The 21,284-nt window shown below is 36.5% G+C and overlaps 1 protein-coding gene across 1 annotated transcript in view; it reads right to left on the minus strand.

Annotated features, from left to right (window-relative positions):
• The window catches only part of LOC150074924 (tubulin alpha chain, testis-specific), a 53,766-nt gene extending 39,865 nt beyond the window's left edge, over positions 1-13,901 (minus strand). Inside the window, exon 1 of the mRNA XM_090389352.1 lies at positions 13,773-13,901. The gene's annotated coding sequence lies outside the window, so the exon portion shown is untranslated. The remainder of the gene's footprint in view (positions 1-13,772) is intronic.
• Between the last annotated feature and the right edge of the window lie 7,383 nt (positions 13,902-21,284).

Raw genomic sequence — 21,284 nt, forward strand, 5'->3', positions numbered from 1 at the left:
AACTCAAACTACCTAGAAACCTTCCGTTTGATCAACGATCACCAGTATGGATTCCGCTAGTGTCGATCCACTGGTGATATTCTAGTTTATGTTACCCATTTATAGACAAATTCAATGGAAAAGTTTGGTGAAACACAAGCAGTTGCTCTTGACATCTCAGAGGCTTTCAATCACATTTGGCATAAAGGTCTTCTAAACAAGCTTCCATCTTATGGTTTGCCAACTGTTTTTTGTAATTGGTTATCCAGTTTTCTCTCTGATTGCTCACTGAGGGTGATGGTAGATGGCTGTCTGTCTTCTAACTTCTCCACCAATGCTGGTGTCCCCCAAGGTTCAGTTCTTTCCCCCCACTCTTTTCCTCTTGTATACTAATGACCTTCTTCCATTGACTGGAAATCCTATCCATAGTTTTGCCGATGATAGCACATTGCATTCCACTTTCCATTTTGAGAAACCTTGCCCTGCTCAATCAGCTTCAACCTCTCAAAAATCTGCTACCAATTCCTTAAATGCCGATCTCCAGGTAATTCTCCAGTGGGGCAAAGACAATTTAGTTGATTTCAATCCTTCTAAAACTCAGTCTTGTCTTATACCTCGCAAAAAGGATTCTTCTGCTCCTATGGTGGTAACACTCCGATTTCTAGGCAAAATTATATATCTCTTTTGGGGATCACCGTCACTTCTAATCTCTCTTGGCACAAGCACATTACAAGTATTGCTTCCTCTGCATCTAAAAAACGTGGTTTTCTTTTTCGCTCTCGGCGTTACTTTTCTTCCATACAGCTGTTCACTCTGTACAAATTGCCAATCTGCCCTACCATGGAATATTGTTCCCACATCTGGGGAGGTGCCCACAAAACCTCTTGCAGGCTTCTAGATTCTATTCAGAAGAGGGCAGTTAGGTTAATTAATGACTCCTCTCTAACAGAGTCTCTCCACTCGCTGTCTCACAGACATACTGCTTCTGCTGCATGCCTCTTCTACAGATATTTCTATGAGCACTGTTCTTCTGAATTGGCTTCTTTAATTCCTGCTGTCTCCTTCAAAACAGTCCAAACTCGTGCACCACCAGCCAACATCCATTTACTGTCCAACTTCAAACTCACGGAACCAACTTTTCATCTTCCTCGTTTATTCATTCAACTGCCGTTTTCTGGAACAATCTTCCTCTGTACACATTTCCTGAAAATTATGGTCTACAGAAGTTCATGTCTATGTCAACAAATGCCTTCTGTCGTCTTCTCAACCTCCAACCCAAGCATGGTACTAAGTACCATAGGTTCTAATACCTCTCATGTTTGGGGTTTTCATAAAAAAAAAAAAAAGAAAGAAAAAAAAAGAAAAAAAGAAGAGCAGGTGATGGAGTTTTGTCAATGATATATACGCTAGCAGAGACAAGGAGGTGATCATCCCTTTGTATAAGGCAATGGTCAGGCCACACCTTGAGTACTGGGTACGTCTGGAAGCCTCATTTTAAGAAGGATGTAGAATTGCTAGAACAAGTACAAAGAAGGGCAACAAGATCGGTTAGAGGAACAAAGGGGTGCGCTTACAAAGAAAGTTTTAAGTTCTGCAAGTTGTAGCATCTGGAGACTAGACATCTGTGAAGTGATCTGATTGAGGTGTATAAGGTTTTGAATAGTTTGAGCAGGCTCAAGGCTGATGGGATACTTCCACCTGCTCAGATTAAGAACCTGAGGGGGCAGATTCAAATTGAGGAAAGTCAGTCACAGAATAAATGTGTGGAAGTTTGCCTTTAGCCAGCAGGTTGTTGATTGCTGGAACAGACTTCCATCTGTTGTGGAAGTTGACAGCTTAAATAAATTTAAGGCTGAAATAGACAAGCATTTGGAGCAAGTGGATGAGTGAAATGAGAAAGGTTTTTTTTTTTGGTTGATGCTTTGGATAAGCTTGCTTTCTTACATCATATGCCTCAACTAATGCTAATCTACTATAATGCACTTATTTCCCATTAGTGAATAAAATATTGAAGATCTGTCATCCAGAAGCAGTTTCCAGTTTGTATCATGTTCATACAATAACATTTTAGTTTTGTAAAGGAGGTTTGCAAACACCACGTACATAAATTAATACTATAAAGTTTCAGGGTTTAAATATTATTTGTATATACTGTAGCTTCAGTTGGCCATATCATTTACCAGAGTGCTAAAGTTAGTACAGAGAAGGGCAACAAGATTAGTGAATTGAACAAAGGTTTGCTCTTACGAATAAAGCCTTAAGTTTTGCGGATTACAGTGTTTGGAGACTAAGCACCTGCGAGGTGATTTGATTGAGGTATATAAAGCCTTGAATGGTTTGAGCATGCTCAATGCTGATGGGATTCTTTCTTTTGCTCATAATAATCACCTGAGAGGGCATAAATTCAAATTGAGGAAAGACAGTTGTAGGATAGATGTGCGAAAGTTTGCCTTTAGCCAGCGGGTAGTTGATTGGTGGAACAGACTTCCATCCTTTGTTGTGGAAGTCGATAGCCTAAATAAATTTAAGGCTGAGCTTGACAGATATTTGGAAAGAATGGAAGGGTGAAATCGGAGCTTTTTTTCTTTCTTTCTTTTTTTGGCTGATGCTGCATAAGCTTGCTTTCTTGCATCGTGTGCCTCTACTAATGCTAATGGTGAAATTTAATATATTGGCATGCTAATGGCAAAATTCCAGAACTCATTTTTATTTATTCTACACGAACATTTCTGTACATCAATGGGGACATTTAACAGATTAAGCAACACAAAGTTGCTAATGCGGCTGGTCCTTGAATATATCATTAATGTGCTAATTTTACCATTAGCACTTTGATAATTTATATTAAGTATTTAGGCTATTAACACAATATTTACATTATATACATATAATGTAAATATTGTATTGTAAATAATTATATACATTATATACATATTTACAATATGTACATTATATATACAAGATGTGGCAATAAAGTTCCTGAGCTAGCACAATAAAAAGAACAAAGTGAAGGAGCCCAAAAAAGGTTTTATCTTTATTCAAAGTAATCACCACTTGATTAAATGCACATATTACAACATTCCAAGTTTCTAAAGAGTTGGAAAAGGCACCCAATGACATTCAGTTCGATGGTTATGCTTTTCTTTGTGTCAACATCCTGAATTCTCTTTCCTTCGAGGATAATTTTCATTTTGGGAAAGAGGAAAAAGTCCGAGTGTGCTAGATCGTGGGGTGGATAGATGATCTGTACAATACCATGTTTCATCAGAAATGTCTTCACAAGTGCAGAATGGATGGCACTGTTGTGTACAAGAAGAAATCACCTTTTTTTTTTTTTTTTTTTTAAATTGTGGGCTCACCTGGACAATGCACTTCCAATAGTCTCCGAAGCACCTGTCAATTATACGTTTTAGTTACGTAGAATGCAGTAAATCTCTCTCCCCTTCAGGTACAAATTCCTTGTGAACCACACCCACTATGTCAAAAGCATAATCAGCACGTATTGATCCTGGACTTCTGTAAACAAAAATTTTTGTATCTTGGTTATGACTTTGAAATCCACTGCCTGCTCTGATGTTTCGTCTCTGGGCTGTACTGAAACGCCCAAAAAAAAAATCATCTCCAGCAACAGTGCGGTCAAGGTAATTACAATTGTCTTCATAAGCCTGGACGAAGTCGTGCGATGGCATGCATTGCTGCTTCTGCTCATCCATGAGGCTGCGTGGCACAAATTTTGTCCAGACCTTCCTGTTCCCTAAATCTTCATGTAGAATTTGATGAATTGTCTCTTTATTCATATGCAACTCATTGGCCAACATTTAAGGGAAAATCATGTTTAACTAATACTAATCCTTGGTCATTCTGACAGTAACTCATCAGCTGGATATAGGGAATAATTTAAACGTAGTTTATTCGGATTTTAGCAAGGCATTTGACTCGGTCCCCTCACGAGAGGTTACTGTATAAGCTGGAACGTGTTGGGATTACTGGCAAGGTTTTAAGATCAATGGATATTCTTTAGACTAGTGTAAAGTCAGAAATGGGTTCCTCTGTGGACTGGTTCTTGGACCACTGGTGTTTCTGCTTTTCATAAATGACATCAACAAGGGAATAAAGGACATGATGGACAACTTGCAGTTGATGTAAAGATTGGGAGAGTCATTAATTATCAATGCCAAGGAGTGTCCTTCACAGGTTGACTTGAATAGGGTTCAAGGACAGTTTGAAAAGTGGTAGCTAATTTTTAATGCAGCAAAATGCAAGGTTTTCACTTGGGAAATAAACAGCAATAACCCAAAATAACTTATACACTTTATGGGGTTGAATTAAAATCAGGTTCTAAGAGAGAAAGGGACCTGGGTTATGATATGGGCAGATATGAAGTTCTCTGAGCAGTGTAAACTGGCAGCGAGGAAAGCTCCTGATGTCCCATCGAACAACAGCCTATAAAGATAGGGAGATCGTGATTCCAGTGTATAAGGCAACTGTAAGACCACATTTCGAATAGTGTCCAAGTATGGAGACATCATCTAAAAACACAATTGGACTTCTTGAAAGGATCCAAAGACCCCTTCAAGAAGCCTAATGTGTTTGCAGGTTTTCTCATATGATTGCCTTTGCAGATTTCACCAGGTGGGTTGCCTGCATAGTGAAATCTGCAAAAAGGCAACCATATGAGAGAAAAAAAAAAAAAAAAAAAACCACCTTGGATTACATAGGCTAAAAAGCTTGGGAACCGGGCACCACAGAGAAGGCTTGGTTGAGGTCTATAACGTTCTAAGAGAGAAAAAAAGAATGAATATAAAATCTTCAGTGTCACAAAGGATTCCAGAAGCCAGAAATACAAATTATGGGGGAAGACATTTAGACTGGAATGTAGCAAGTTTTCTTTTGTTGTTGCTCCTGTCGCTGATTACTGCAAAAGATTATCCCCACTAGTAGTTGATGCCGATAATTCAAAGAAATTGAAAGGTCAACTGGATCATTAACTACATGAGCAGGGAAGCATATAATGTCTATTTTCTTATCTAGATTTTATATATAATCTATTTTTTTTTATATATCTTCCTTTGTATTTTTATTGCTGTTTTTGTTTATTTATTATTATTCTTTTTGCTCTATTTTATTTTTTCCTGGTGCAGCAAAAGTCTGTGGCTTCCTTGCACTATATGGCTAGTACTGTATAACAAGCACAGTAATGCTCAAACTGTTATGAAAATAAGTCCAAAACAGATTTAAATCAGGGGTCACCAATTGGAAAATTGGAGCCTACACCTGGACTGCCAATAGTTTTTCACATATTGCAATTAATCTGAACCTTTTGGAAACACCAAGTATAACTGCTCCTCCAGAAGGAATCTTCCAGCTGTATTCATTCTATTGAGCAGATATATAAAAAAAGTCATGCCTGCCAATGTTGCACAGGTGTAATATGTAAGCCAGGTTTTTTTTTATTTATTTATTATTATTTTTTTTTACTATTTTTAAAATTTTATTTTGTGGAATGAAGGCCAGAAAAGTTTAAAATTGTGCACTCTGCACTATTATGAACAACCTATATATCTTTTTATTTTAATTTCAACAATGAAGAAGGGTATATAACAATTGTAGCCTTCTTTGTTGGATCAAGAAGTGTTACACAATCAGGTGCATGGTGTTTGTTGTATACCTAAAGATGTAGTTACTTAAAGTTGTCATTACCACCAAGAAAAAGGGAAGGGTTTTTGCTTATGTAAAGGTGACTACAGTGGCCTCAGACAGTTTTAAATTCTATACAGTGGGACCAACTGATGTTACCAACAGCAAATTCTAAATGGAAAGCATTCAAGGAATTAATCTTGGAAGCTACTAGGCTTTTCATACCAACTAAGAAATACTATTCATGGTTTAGGCCTAAGTGGATGTCAGATGAACTAATGAAACTCGTGGCAGAGAAGAAAAATGCATCAGATGCACATAAATTATCAGGCGACACAGAAGCCTATGGTAGATATAAGCTGCTCTGTAATCAAGTCACAAAGGGAGATAGGCAAGCAAAGGCAGATTACAAGAACTCTTTGGCAAAGGATGCAAAGAAAAACAGCAAACATTTCTTTACTTATTTAAACTATACAAGGCAGGGGATGAATCAGATTGGTCCACTTGATATCGATGGTTCGACTGCTGATGATCCTGCTCACGTAGCTGATAAACTGAATGAGTATTTTGCATTTACATTTGTACACAAGGAATTCTCTAAGGAAGTGGATTTAGCCCCCTGTTAGCTATCAAACTAACAGGGGGCTAAATGATTTTGTAATAACTGAGAAGTGGAAGAGAAATTGTTGAAGTTAAACATAAGAAACAAAAGTGGATGGGATCTATCCAATCATATTACGGGAGGCAAGCATAGAAAGTAAGCAAACCTTTAGCCATAATTATGAGAGCATCCTTGAATTTATGGGAGGCTCCCAAACACTGGAGACATGAAAATGTATCCCCAATTCATAAAGGGACATCAAAGGGTGACAAGAGTAATTACAGACCTGTTAGCTTAACTTCTATTCCAGGGACAATAACAGGGTCACTGGTTAAAGACGTAATCTCTTTAAAGAAGTCTCTCTCTAAAAGGTCATATTTATAATGGAAATTGCACTTTTCATCATTATCATATGTTCCCGTTATAAGAATCAATTTTCAATGCCTTTGTGACATTTTTCTAAAGCACGTTTCTGGAGATCACAACCATAAAACAATAAAAACAATTTGCACTTTCCAGTTTATTGGACTTTTCAGTTGCTCAAGATGACGAACTTATCAACTAAAATTTACTGACGTTATACCCATCTCCTCTTTTTTTTTTTTTTGTAATTTTATAATTTTGAAAATTTTTAAATTGCACGTTTTTGTAATTTTTCCTACGTACGAGATAAAAAATTGAATAAATACAATAAATAATTCTATTTACATGTTCGTTAAACATTTCTTTTTTTATCCAATCAATTCAGCGAGCACAGTTGCGAGTGCTGCACAGGTATGGGGGAAATTCCGACTTACGTAGCGTTCCTTTGAGAATCAAGTGCCCAGAGCTGTTAATTTTTTTTTGATGAAGCGACAAAGGAGAAGAATGGGAAAACAGACAACTCAACAAGAAGTGAGTGTGTGAAGCTGACTAATAAGGCCAGTAATTCAGTTGATGAAGTGGTAAAGGAAGTACCATGAAATGTCTGAAAATATTTCTGTATTCCTCTAAGAAATTAAAGCCATTACACTCTAAACAGGTTGAAATGCTTAGATTTTAACTATTTTGAATTACCTGCATCACTAAACAACAACACTTTGATTTAGATCTCTATAAATAATGTAACTCAAATAACCAAGCTTCCAATTATATTTTCCAGATCCACACACATACAGCACACTCGGCAAACTGTCGACAAGAACTACCAACCTAGCTACACCACAATAAAATCACTGGTTAGGATTCGTTCCATTTCCAAAAAATTCCAAACCCATAAAGAACGCATTTGCAGTATATTAATGAATTCTAGAAAATGCATAGGTATTTTCTAAAATGAATTAACATGCTTCAAATTCATTTTGGGGATATCCTTGCAAGCTCTGACATGGTCAATTTTCATTAACATTTCTCTACAATGACTCTGCAACTGATGCAAAAAGTGGCACCAGAGACTACCTAATATGGTACTACAAGAATGTTTCATTCAAGCATCCCAAAAAGGCACTGCCATGAAAATTGGAACAGACAAGCATATTAGTGTTCCAATTCAGTTTCAAAGTGATGTCCCTAAATGCTTTTTGAAACATCCCCACCCACCCCATGTGCACCCATTGCTTCGAAAACAACAGCAGGTAATTCACTTCCACATCAAGAGTCCAAACATTCATTGGTGGTACCCAATACCACACACCAGAATGCTTGGGAATGCATACACTATAGTCTATTCACACAAAGGAGACAACTCCAAACAGACAGAAAATGATTATCACGTGCTCACTTGTTGGAGCCCAATTAGCCTGTAGGATTAAGGGGTTAAACAGAAAGACTGGGTATTATTTGAATCTTCTTCAGCACTTGTGATATTTTTTTAGAGTGTTTACATCCATTATCTCTTTTCCATGAATACAGCATAGAGTGAACTTAATACCCTTATGTGAAAGATTACCAATTCCTGTTCTAAATAATCTGGAATCTTTTAGATTCACATTTTGGTTTTCTTCATCCAATTTCAAAATAATATAATGAACTTTACACTTGATAGCTGGCAAAGCCTTTCAATTCCTAAGCACTGTGTATTCATAAATACTTAGCGGTCTTAGTACAGAAAACTATCTTTTCTCAGTTAGCAAAACTACAAATTTTGTTCCCTCCATCAGGTTCGCAAATATCCTTCACCACTGTTTAAGAACAATGCCAACCCACTCAGCACTCAGGGCTGGTGCAACATGGTAAGCAGGGCATATGGGCGCTAACGTCTGGGGGCATCGACATTCAAAATTTTTACTATAATATTTAATAAAAGTATCAGTTAAAGTCAGCAAATAACAACTTTAATTTCAATATAGAAACATAAATTATTATTGAAATGTATGGCAAAATAGTGCTCTGTCTATTCACAGCTTAGGCTTGTGTGTGAATTGTAACATAATGTTGATATGTATATGCTCTGCACTACCGTCAACCACATGCAAAGTATGTGGGCACTCGACACTGACTGTAACAGTGCGTTTTTCAATTTGTGTGGAGTTGACAACATAAATTATTTTGTTCTTGGTACAGACCTCGTTTTATTAAATAATATAATAACCTTTTAAATTATTTTGGTTACTATCAATGCCGTCCTGTAGTTAAAATTTGTTTATTTATACTTAAAATCTCTTCCCAGCTTTCAGAATTGTCAATAAGGTAGGTGCGAACTGCTGTGCGAAATTTCTTTTCCAAACTTGTTCGATAATTTTCCTTTTTTATTAAGAATAAACTTTTTTTCAATCATTTTCACGTATTCACTGCAGTTCGATTCCAATTAACGGAAGGATTAAAATGAAACATCCGCAAAAAGAATAATTCATCTATTTACAGGTTAATCCTAGAGGTATAGGATTAACTAGAGTTACATAGGAGAATCATATAGAAGATTAAACTACAGAATCAAAGAACATAAAAAAGATGTACAATATTGAAGAGTCCTAAAGTCTGACACAGCCCTACATGCATTCCAATGTCGTGACATGGGGTTTCAGCAACACTAGAATCCTCTCTACAGACAAGCAACAGAACAGAAGGAAATTTAAAGACACCTTCGTCATAAAAATGTTCGGAGCCTCAGCAATGAACAGAAAACAGCGAGTTCAATTCAACCAAATATATTGCCACATTTTTGATATGAAAATAGAAGAGGAAATGAAAAACCAGGAAAAGAATATGATCCAAACGTCCGGAAGAGCACCCCCACATACAACCTCCAGAAACAGCCTGCACACAGATGTTCAGAGTATGAGAGAAAAGGTCACCCCAGGTTTCCACGACAAGAGAACACATAACATGAATGTTCAAACACATGACACAAATATTCAAATCTGCTTTATTTTTCTTAGCTAGTCAGAATTAACAATAGGTTCTTAATCTATTGCAACGCAGATAACAAAACCATTTTAAGCCCTAGAATAAACTGGGTGCGTGTTAACAAAATTATGTAAAATAAAAAGGAACATGTTAATAAATAAACTGTTTTTAGCATTTATGTAGGAATTAAAATGGTAACACCAAAGGGTAACATCAAAATTATGTAAATATAAAAGAATGAATTGCTTTGCTATTGATTCAAAAATAAAGGATTGAACTCATTTGCACATGCTTATGACTTTACTGCTTTTGGGTTTTTCAAAGAATTTACACTACTTGGGGTTTATGCCTCAATGTCCAGCACTTAAGAATATATTCTTAAGGTGGCACTGGTTCAACTCCGTTACAGATGATTATGATGTTACTGCTTTTGGGTTTTCAAGCTACTTGGGGATTATGACAAGGATCTATTAATTATAAGCACATTAGCATACAAATTACAGTTGTTTTGCACAAATGCAAGGAAATTTATGAAAAAAATGTTATGGATATCGCTTAATTTTTTTGTGCATGATTGTGCACAGCTGTTTATATGGTTGGTTGAAGGGTGGCATGAAGTTGCAGGTTACCTTTAGCCATGGTATCTAAAACGTTGGTGTTATTACGATTATTACGTTCTGTATCTTCAAATGGATTGCTTGGGTTGAATTTGTGAATTTTCATCCGTGCATTCAGTTGGAATCAGGTTCTTGCGTTGTTATTACATGTGAAGAATGGATTCAATTTTTGAAGAAACTTCCGGAATTGACAAAAATATGTGCAATAATATGGGGTTTTTCGAACTGTGATCATGATGATGTGAGAGCTCAGGGCAGCGTACAATTTCAAATACACCCATTCTCATTCAACTGAGTGTGTAAAATTGTCCAGTGAAAAAACAAAATGTGAACTTTGTGTGTGTGCCTAACATAGTCAAGTGGTCAGAAGCGAGAATGCAATAGCATGCACTCTTTGAGTAGACCAGGGGTCAAGCCTGTGACTGCTAAATATGATTAACTTTTGTATTGATGATTTACTGTAAACTCCACTGACCTGGTAGTCATGCCGGAGTATAAACAAGATCAATAAACTTTGTGTGTAGTCTGCTAAAAACTAGGCGAGTAACTTTGTATGTTATGATAACAATAAGCAATATGATTTAAATTCTTTGTATTATACTTTTGAACTGTGAATTTGAGCAGGAAATGAAAGGGAAAGGACCCTTGTCTCAATTTGATTCCTATATATAATGATGTAAATCATTATATATAGGAATCTATAATGCTGTAAATGATTTGTTATCTGAATTGAGAAGTTTGTTGTTAGAAAAGACTCCTGCACATTTTTATTATTAGATTACTCTGTAAATATCTTTCAATAAAAACTTGAAATCATTAAAAAATGTGTTTCTTAGTGAAATTCATGAACACTATAAATAAAAAAATATTATGTTCAAATTACATTCTAATTCTACATTTTCAGCATTGTACATAAATGTCTCAGTGGTTAGGGCACCCTCCCGTAAAGCATGCAGACTCAGCTCACTACAATTGTTTTATGAAAAAATCCTGTGGCACCACCCAGTAGCAAAATTTAAATTAAATAAAAAAGTAGTGGAGGGGTGAGTGACGTGATCGTGAGGGTGGGGGCTGGAAGAGAAACAAGTGGTGCCCCTAGTGGTGGTGTCAACAATTAAAATCGGTTCACGATCTTCAAAGGATGCCAAATACATTCTGCATAGGGATGCCAAAAATCCTAGCACCAGTTCGTCGGCACTGAATGCTTTTCTCAAGTTCCTGAAATATATGTAATTTTATTTTATGCCAATAAGGGAGAATTCAGACCACAATTTAGAGTTTTTATAACACTCACCATGAAGCAAACCCAGTGGCGACCTCAGTATTGTGAGAGACCATGTGCACCCAATAGATAATGCTAGGCATGTGTTCCTCCCCCACCTGGTAGCAAATGTCATGATGAGAACCAGTAAATGTAATACTGCAGGTTTGTGGTGGCATGTGGTCCACACATACTACTTGACTGACCTGATTATGGGGGGGGAGGGGAGTTTCAGACATTTTTACAATGATAATTATATAACACCCTTAATAAATAAGCAGTAAGCTGGCAATTTTGTATTGGATATGCCAGCCCTTCAGGTCAAGCAAGCCTAAAGTCAGATCTAGGGCTGACATACCTGATGTCAATTGATAGAAAAAAAAAAAAAAAAAAAGTTCAAGGTAGGTAAATGAGCTTGTTAAATATGAAAACTGCACAAAACTAAATTTTAATATGGCATGTTAAAATTTCCCCAACTTTGCTGTCGACCATGAACAATTTAAAATAGGAATCCAACCTTTTTTTGACTAGGGACCAAAACAGATAAAATGCTTTAAGTTATGCATTGCAAGAACAATTCCTTACCACCCACTATGCAATTTAAATGTTTGTTGACAACAATTATATTCTGTTAATGTTTTGTTGTAATAATTAAATACAAGGCCCAACACTTATTAAGGTCCCCAATAACAATGTTATTACACAGTTCTAATAATATGTGGCCCCCCCCAACGAATACTGGTACCCCATACAATTGTCTAATGGGCCATAATGTACCGCCACAATTTCAATAATTCATAATAGTCTGAATTAAATACAGTATAATCGGAAAAATTAACGGACTACTTGTAAACGGTGGTTACTTTATTATTATAAGTTTCAAACAAAGAGAAGCTTCTGATGTTCTTAAAATGTGTTTTGTTTTGAATATTATTAATGTGAAACAATTTATTTCTGTTATTATTTCTCTGTTTATTCCTTATTCGACAAAACACATCTAACAGCAGTCTCTTTTTTAATTTATTTTTTTACAAAACATGTGCGCGCATGCGCAAACTTTAAATTTCGCTCTCTTAACTGTTTTTCTCTCAATTGTAGAAGTGACTACTAATTTTACATTTTATGATTTGATTTTTTTTTTTCATTTTTAGCATTTTAAATTAAAATAACGTATAAATACAGCAATTTTAAATTTTTATAAAATCGCATATACAATGTTTATGATATATAATATATATATATGTTTAATGCTGAATTTTCGGCTCCCACCGAAACCAAAACCTTTGTATGGCGCCTTTTGCACCCAGTGGTAAATCCGTATCCCCAAGTTCCCAACCATATAGCAAAGTTAAAGCATCAAATCCCTAGGGTTCATTTTTGCTCATCTTCCAATCTTGCGCCCGAGATAGGAAACTTGTAGCGATAACAAAGTCACGGTTCCCGCATCCCCACGACCAGCTCTTGTCAAACACAAGACGCCATGGCTTCATCTAGTAACGTTTCATCATCCGTGGAAGCACTTGGTAAGTGAATCTTTATAAACCGGTTCTACAAATCATATTTAAACACTATTTTCATTCACTGAATTTCCTTTTTTTAATTTTACATTTGTACAGCTTGAAGCGTACGCAGTTTCAAACTCAGTTAAGTCCATAAAGAAATCCGATAGCAATATTTTTATAACCAAAAGAAAATTTATTGCTTGGATTTCATATATAATCTGATCTTTTGAGTTTTACTTTCATTTTCTGCAAAACGATTATTTATCCTACTTATTGACAGTCAAATGTCAATAACGCACAACCCTAAAAAATAAATAATGGTCCTTTGTTGAGATCAATACACATCGCGCTCGCTACTAGTGTCTTTTGGCGCTACTCAACTACCTGCCGTACACATTTTGGCGGGCTCTGCAGGCATCGCGTCTGACGCCACCTTGCATTTTGTGCATATCTCGATGAAAATAATTTTTTATAACTTTAAAAAAAAACCGGTTTAAGGAAAAAAAAAAGGGCTTTATTTTATTCAGTCTTTGCTTATATGAATTATACGATGATGGTTGAACTTTGGTATGAATAAGATTATTTTACCATGGGACACTTTGCAATAAGACTGACCGCTCTTCTTTTCGCGCCATCGAACCGGTTCGTTATCCCTGAAAGTTTCCATTTTCTGGCGGAACCATCAGTTCATAAATTTAAATTTACAATGGACTAAGATATGGGACTAATTATATTGTTAATTAGAAACTTAATTTCAATGCGGTATTCCTATAAAATGCAAACTTCTTATTTAAAAAGTAAAAAACGTATATTTTCTAGTTCAAATAGCAATATAAAATTTCTATACAAACCTGAAGAAGAACAAGATGAAAAATAACTTTTATATCTTCAAAACGCTGAGAAAGGCGGAACGAGAAGTGCAACGGACCTCGCCCCAAACCGTTATGATGATTGAACGTCTGGCAACCGCATCTAGATGAAAATGCGACCAATAGTTTTCGTCCGCTTCGGCATGCGCACTAAGAGTGCTTCAGGTCACTTGAATTAACGATTTCTTGAAGGCTTCGTGCTGCACCTGGCAGTTACCGTAATCTATAGTTATAAAACATTCAACACTATAGTTGCTTTTTTTTTTTGCTCCAAAAAAAAAAACGTTTCAACGTAGGACTTTAGAGAAAGTGATTCACTGTACCCTTTAAACTGAATTAATCAATATTCCTTTGTTAAATCTTCATCAAGAATTATCCTTGTTATGTATTATTAATTTTAATGACTTATTTTTAATAGTGTAAGTACTATAAATATACCAGTGTTCAGTCATTCTTTCGTGAATTATATTCAGGGCCGTTTTAAGAACTCTCGGCCCCCCCGCGAATTTCCAAATGTGACCCCTATTCAGTTTAAATTTTGCTTTAATTTTTCTCTGGGTCTCTCTTAGTCGCATTCCTAACCCTAAGTAAGCCCCCCCCCCAGTAGGCCGAAGCCCCTGGCGTCCGCCGGGTGCGCCCATGCGTTAAAACGGCCCAGATTATATTTACTACTATATTCATAACGTCAGACCCGACCCTGATCAAGAAACAAGCTATTATTTTTACAAAAAAAAAAAAAAACGTGTGATCCGCTTGAAGTTCGTGCATTTTGTTTCCAGTGAACCACAATGAGTTCTGTTTTTCGCAATTTTAATTATTTATTTTCATTTTAACCGAGGCGATTGTCCAGAACGCTGCTCGTGAAGAGGTCCACACTTCTCTTGATGTTAAAGAATACAACGTCTGTAATTCATGAAAATTTCCTCTCACAAAATATTAATATATTTACATATTAAAAATAAGTAATAACAATTTCGGTTGCCACGATTGGCAAAACATAAACATGTTATTGTTGTGTCCAGTTTTTATAGCTAATAATAATATTCATTCTTCACTTTATTTCTTTATTATACTGCGTGCATTGTTGAGCACGTATGGAGATTGTAAACGGCAGTTATTTTTTCTCGGAATCCAAAAATCCTTGCAAAAACATTGGTTATAAACTTTAGCCCATAAAATTTTTTGACAAGTTAAAAGCCTAACAAGGATTTAAAATTTAGATCAGGTTTAGAAGTTTTTTTTTTTTTTTTATGTTATCTCCAAACGTAGAAGGTTATTGGAGTTTATATGTCATGAGAGGACAGAATTTGGATCTGATTTCTGTAAATTGTATTATGCACAAGAAGAAAAGTTGTAACAAAGAACACAAGGAGAAGGGATGAAGAAAGAAGTTGATTCGGTGAGTTTCTACCTGAACTGTGAATGGATGTTGACTGATAGCAGGTTTGAAAGAAAGGTGAAATTACAAATGAGCAGGAAAACAGTGTCCATAGAAAAGACAATAGACAGTGAGAGGTAAAGTGCAGTCATTACCAACCCACTGCAGAATGGAAGCCTCCTACAACAATTCATGCTGAGAGAAATGGACCATAATCTGCCACGCTGGTCCAGTGCGGGTTGGCAGATCGACCGTATTCAGCAGCAGAGGCTTGAACCCCGGTCTACTCAAAGAGCGTGTGCTACTGCACTCCCGCTCCTGACCACTCGGCTACGGAGGCCGCTAAGAGAGGGATCATTAATTAAGCAGATATCTTTCTGGATAGAATATAAGAGTTTAATGTGATTCGTAATTTGTACTGTTAGCAAGTTTTAGAAGAAATGCTATGCCAAGAGCAAAATAGAAATCCTAGTTTTTTTTCGATGCCGAAAAAGCAGTATTTTCTGATATAATATGTGTTGTTGAAAGAGATCATCGGAATAGCAAACTCTTTTCTACAAATAGTGACACAGAATTGAGTTTTAGAAAGGTTAAGATTAACTGTTTTCTTCTCCTTACTGGCAATTTCGGGTTATTGATGGATATTGAAGAGTTTTAGCTGATTCTGCAGAGCATAGTTTCTTGTTGAACTGGAATTTGGGATGTAGTATATCATGAGCAAAACCATGGATAGGATTTCCAGTCAGTGGAAGAAGGTCATTAATGTATGAGAGTTAAAAAAGTATTCGTGACAGAACAGAACCTTTGGGAACTTTAGAATCAATTCAGCAATGAGAAGAGAGATAGCCGTCTAGCGTCCATCACACGTGGTGAGCGGTCAGAGAGAAAACTGTCTACCCAATTAACAAGAAGAAGAAGGCAGATCGTAAGGTAGAAGCTTATTTGGAAGGCCTTTATGCAAAACAATCAAAAGCCTTAACAATATTGAGAGCTCCTGCTTGAGCTTTCCTAAACCTTTCCATAGAATTAGTCCAAAGATGAGTAAGACAAACTGGAACATCACCCAGTGAATCGATGCCGATGAAATCCATACTGGCAATCATTAATTTTAATTTTTTTTTTTTTTTTTTTTCTGTTTATACTCCGGCACGACAACCAAGTCAATAGAGTTTACAATAAGTCGTCAATACAAATATTTATCTCGTATTTAGTAGTCACGGGCTTGAACCCCGGTCCACTCAAGGAACGCGTGCTATGCACTCTCGCTCCTGACCACTCGGCTACGTCAGGCCTTAAAGATAGTGTAAATATGGGAACAATATCCCATAGAATGGAGGATTTGTAAGTGGGCTAATTAGCTCCTCATAGGAAAAAGCAACTCTGGGAGCGAAAAGAAAAGTCTAATTTTTGTGAGGCAGTATGTGTAATATACATAATCATATACCAAGAGAGTTCAGCAGTTATGGCTAACCCAAATAAAAAGATATGTTTTTTTTCTAAAAACATATCTTTTTATTTGGATTGGATATAAGTTTAATTAAATTTTTCATTCCCCACTCTCTCACTGGAAAATCACCATTTAAGGAACTTGTAATTTATGTTCAAGTAGTTTGTTGTTGTTTGCACAGATCAAGATTTACATAAATAGAATTATCTGTTTATACTCCTTGTTGGCTACATCAGATCAGAGGAGTTCGCAAGATAGAGAGAATACAAGGACATTGCTGTATTAAGCAGCCACGTAGGCTCCGGCCATGGTCAACTCAAAAACATCTACTACTGTGTCCCCGCATTGACCACTCAACAGGTTTGTAAAACGGAAAAGTGGAACATGGTGTGGTGCATCATCATTAGCAAAACTATGGATAATATTTTTCTTGTCAATGAAAAAGACGATTGATCTTCAAGGTCAAGGCCGTCGCTATCGTTTGTGGCGCCTGAGGCAAAACCTTGTAATGGCGCCTAATTCATATCGTATCTTAACACAACATATATGCGCATCTAGCAACGCCTATTTTAGGCGGTGCCTGTGGCAAGAGACTCACTTTCGCACCCTCTAGCGCCGACCCTGTTGAAGATAAAAAGAACAGGTATTCTAGCATTAGTTTAGAAGTTGGAAGAGTGCCATATGCCATCGCATACAGTGAATGGTCAAAGAGGAAACTAATCACCCAAATACAAAAATTGAAAGGAAACCCCATAGGACAGTAAATTTCTTAGAAAGCGTTTATGCCAAACCCGCTTAAATGCCCTTGAAATATCTAATTTGTGCAACAGGATGAGTTTCTCCAGACATTTCCATGAAATTTTCCTATAGTGAGTGACTTAAAAGACAAAATATCGCCTATAAAACGTCACTGATGAAATTCATATTGGATTCCGTCAGTGTCAGATAGAAAAGCCCTGATTATATTCTCTAGAACAGCTGATCACCACCGTTCTAGAGAATCAAGCAATATGGCCAAGGGCGGATTCTGCTTTAATGGTTTTTGAAGCGAGAGGGAAGAAACGGCAGAAAAACGGGCAGATCTAACCTTTGGAGTAGTAACAACATATAAAAAATATCCTGTTTACAGATAACGCAGAAACAGAACACGAAAGAACATTCTTATTTTCCACCTAAAATTGGAATAATTTTAGGAGGACCAGGAGGTAATTATTATCTCAGTTACTTGTGATGGATCTACCCTTGAATATAACTGCATGAAAAATGGAAGTGTATCGCACTGTCCAGTTAGTTGTTATTTAAATGCCAATTATTTCAATAGCAACTATTAGACTTGAAAGGAAACTTGACAATTGACAATAAATATTATCATTAACCGTATTTAGTAGTCATGTGATTGATTTTTAGGAGCATTAGCAACTAAGGCCATATTGCTCCGGGGATATGTGGTGGTCATTCCCTAACCTTTTCGCATCCTCCGTATTTGGTGGTCACTGGCCCGAACCGCGGTCTGATCAAGAAGCATGTGCTACGCACTGCTGTTCCTGCCCACCTGGCTACGCACGCGCCATATGTGATTCTAACCACGTTCAACTGAAATGCATGTATTACTTTTGCATCGACCACTCGGTTACGCGACATTCCTTGTTAGATACGAAAAAAAAATATATATATATATACGTGAATGCAAGCCGAATCAAGTTATCAAAACTGCTTGCATATGTCGGAAATTCAGTTCAGTTTTGGGAAAAGTTGCTCCAAAAATTGTAGGGGGAGAGCAATTTCGGAGAAGCATTACCAGACAAAAACTTGATGAATAAAAGTAGCAGAACTTGAATTACGTACAAAAGCACTGCAGAAACTATTGAGAACGCAAGTTTTTACAAATTTGCATTCACTGATTTCGAATAAAATCGATTTCTGAGTGCATCACTGATGTGCATTGCAAAAGTCCTTGTTTACTTTACAACAGACGGTGCAGTGGCGTTCGGATGGGCAACGAGATCAAAAAGGATAACGCCCAAATTTATAAAAAGTAGTTTTTACGCAATTGAAAAATTTAGACAAGTACCTACAATGTTAAAGAGAAATTTTACCTACAATGTTAAAGAGAAATTTTACTGTTTTGTGGTGCAAAAATTTTTGATAGATCTATTGCGAATATCGATTCACCCTTATTCAGGGGCGCTCCTAGCGTTCACGGAGCCCTGGTGCAGAATCCCCCCAATCCTGGCAAGGGGGAGTCTCCCTTGCCAGGATTGAGAATCGCTTTTGTTGGAATTTAGAAATCGGGACCCTTCGAAATGTTGGGTCTGGTAGGTTGCACCCTCTGTAACCTCCTCCCCCTAAAGACCAGCCCTATCCTTATACTGTTAAAATTGTCTCGGTCAGTGTATTTATCTGTCTGTCTATAGTCTCAAATCAATTTTCCGGTTTCTTCCAATTAAATTTTTGCGTACATCTCTGTGACAGCGCACCCCAGTAATAATTGGTACGAAAGTTATTTGCGAAACTTGAACGAACAGCGAAGTTCGCGAAATATGTTTTCAAAGGTTGGCAGTTGTGACTTCTTTCTAGGAAATAGTGAAAAGGTTAATTGTGATGCATTAACCAGTTTTGTGAAATCTGCTCCTCACGTACTGTTACTTCAGTGTTGTTTTTGCAGTTGCCATGGTAATGCCTATTATTATAGTACAGTAGTAGAATTACGGTAACTGCGATAAATTATTCTTCTGAAATAAAAGAGGGGAAATGGGGGATAAGAAATTAATAACTAGTAAAGTTCAACGCAATTCGTTGGGTATAAACCTTATTTACTACATTAATTTGCTATGGTTACGTCTGGCTACAGTTTGTGTAACAAGAAAAAAGCATAGTAGGCATTTTTTTTTTTTTTCCCGCCGTAATTATTTTGTTACAGAGAGATTCTTATCAATCTAAACTTCATGAAGCATCCAAACGCAGGAACGTAGCGAAGGGTCGCAGTACCCGAGGGTAAGGGTTTTTTTGCGCCCTTTCTTATTTTCCAGCAAAAGTTTATGAGGTAAAATTTGAAACTTTTAAATGTTTTCCTGCAGTTTATAACTAGAGAGTATTTGAATAAGCGCGTATACCTATAGAATGATATTATTGTAAGGAGAAAAGCAATAAGCGGCTCAAGGTCATCCTCCTAAGTCCACCCACGCCATTCTCACACTATAGAGTAAGCGAAGACCAGCAATATAGACAACCAGTATACACTTAAAGAAACTGCTGTGAAAAAAGGCGGTTGTTATTAATAATTTGTTATTATAATGAATACAGGAGTGGTATTCCGCGTTCATTGTGGATGTGGAGTCTCTGGTGCCTGTGGCAAATTTTTTAAATCTGTGGTTTATCGAAAGAAAATTGCCTCCTGTTATTTTGCAATAATGGATGTACACCTCATACCAAGGGTAATTTAATTTAATTTCAATTCCAGTTCAAATTGGCTCTTCCAATTTAATTTCAAAATGAAATTAAGTTGAAACAGGGGCACATCTATCTCTCTTTATGGTAATTTTCTTGGCAGTTCCAAATGGGACGATTCTTGAAATTTTCGGTGCAATTCGGGTTAGTCAAGGTCTGTCTGAACACAAATTTTCTGAGTGGATTCCGTAAGAGTTTTAATGAGAGCGAGCAATGATTTTACGTTATGTTATGTTTATGTTATGTTATGTTTGTTATGTTTATTTTTATTATTTTAATGAAAGTGGGAACTAACACTCAGAAAAAGTCTGAGATGAGAGTTTTAAGATATTTTAATCTTCTTCTTCAAGAGGAGTGTTTCCATTTACAATGGGTTTCATCGGCCTACAAGTTATTTTTTGGTAGGAATTTTTTCCCGCCATAAAGCGCGGTTCAAGGTGTCTTGGTCATTTAAACCTCGGGCTGTCATGCACTCCCGTACTCCATCCATCCATGTCCTCCTAGGTCTTCCTCTTCTCCTTCTTCCAGGATAGCCTTTGGATATCTGGTTCCTTGCATCCATTTTACATGTCCATACGGTCATACCATGTTAAGTGCTTTTCTTTGATAGTGTCAATAATATTCTTTTTCACTTCCATTTTCTCTCTTATGTCTTCATTCCGTTTTCTGTCTCTTCTAGAAGTTTTTGCTAAGCGTATCCAAAAATCCATTTCTATGGAGAGCAATTTGTTTTCTCCTCGCCTATTCAGTGTCCAGATTTTCGCTCCATACAATAGAAGACTTTGTATAATCGTCTGAAATATAAGTTTCTTTGTTTTATTTAGAATATCTCTGCTCCATAGAATAGAATTTAACATGCCGATAGTCTTTCTGCCGTTTGTAATTCTCTTATTGATCTCTGCTTGGGATGATCCATCACTTTGTAAGGTTTATCTCAAATATTTGAATTTATCGACTTGTTTGATTTTAAAATCTTCAATATTTAGAATGTGTCCTGATCCTGAAGACAACATTTGTCTTGTTAAAATTGATTTTTAGACCCCATCGTTTATATTCCTCAAACAATTTACGACATGCATAGTCTGCATCTTCTAAGTCTTGTACTATCACCACCTGATCGTCTGCAAAAAGTAAATTGTGAATATGGATATTCTTATTGATCGGCAATCCCATTTTATTGCATTTTTTTGACCAGGATCTTAGGCAGATATCAATACAGTAT

The sequence above is a fragment of the Mastigoproctus giganteus genome, unplaced genomic scaffold, assembly GCF_048544385.1.
Source record: "Mastigoproctus giganteus isolate SK-2022 unplaced genomic scaffold, ASM4854438v1 scaffold_15, whole genome shotgun sequence".
In the NCBI taxonomy this organism is placed as follows: Eukaryota; Metazoa; Arthropoda; class Arachnida; order Uropygi; family Thelyphonidae; genus Mastigoproctus; species Mastigoproctus giganteus.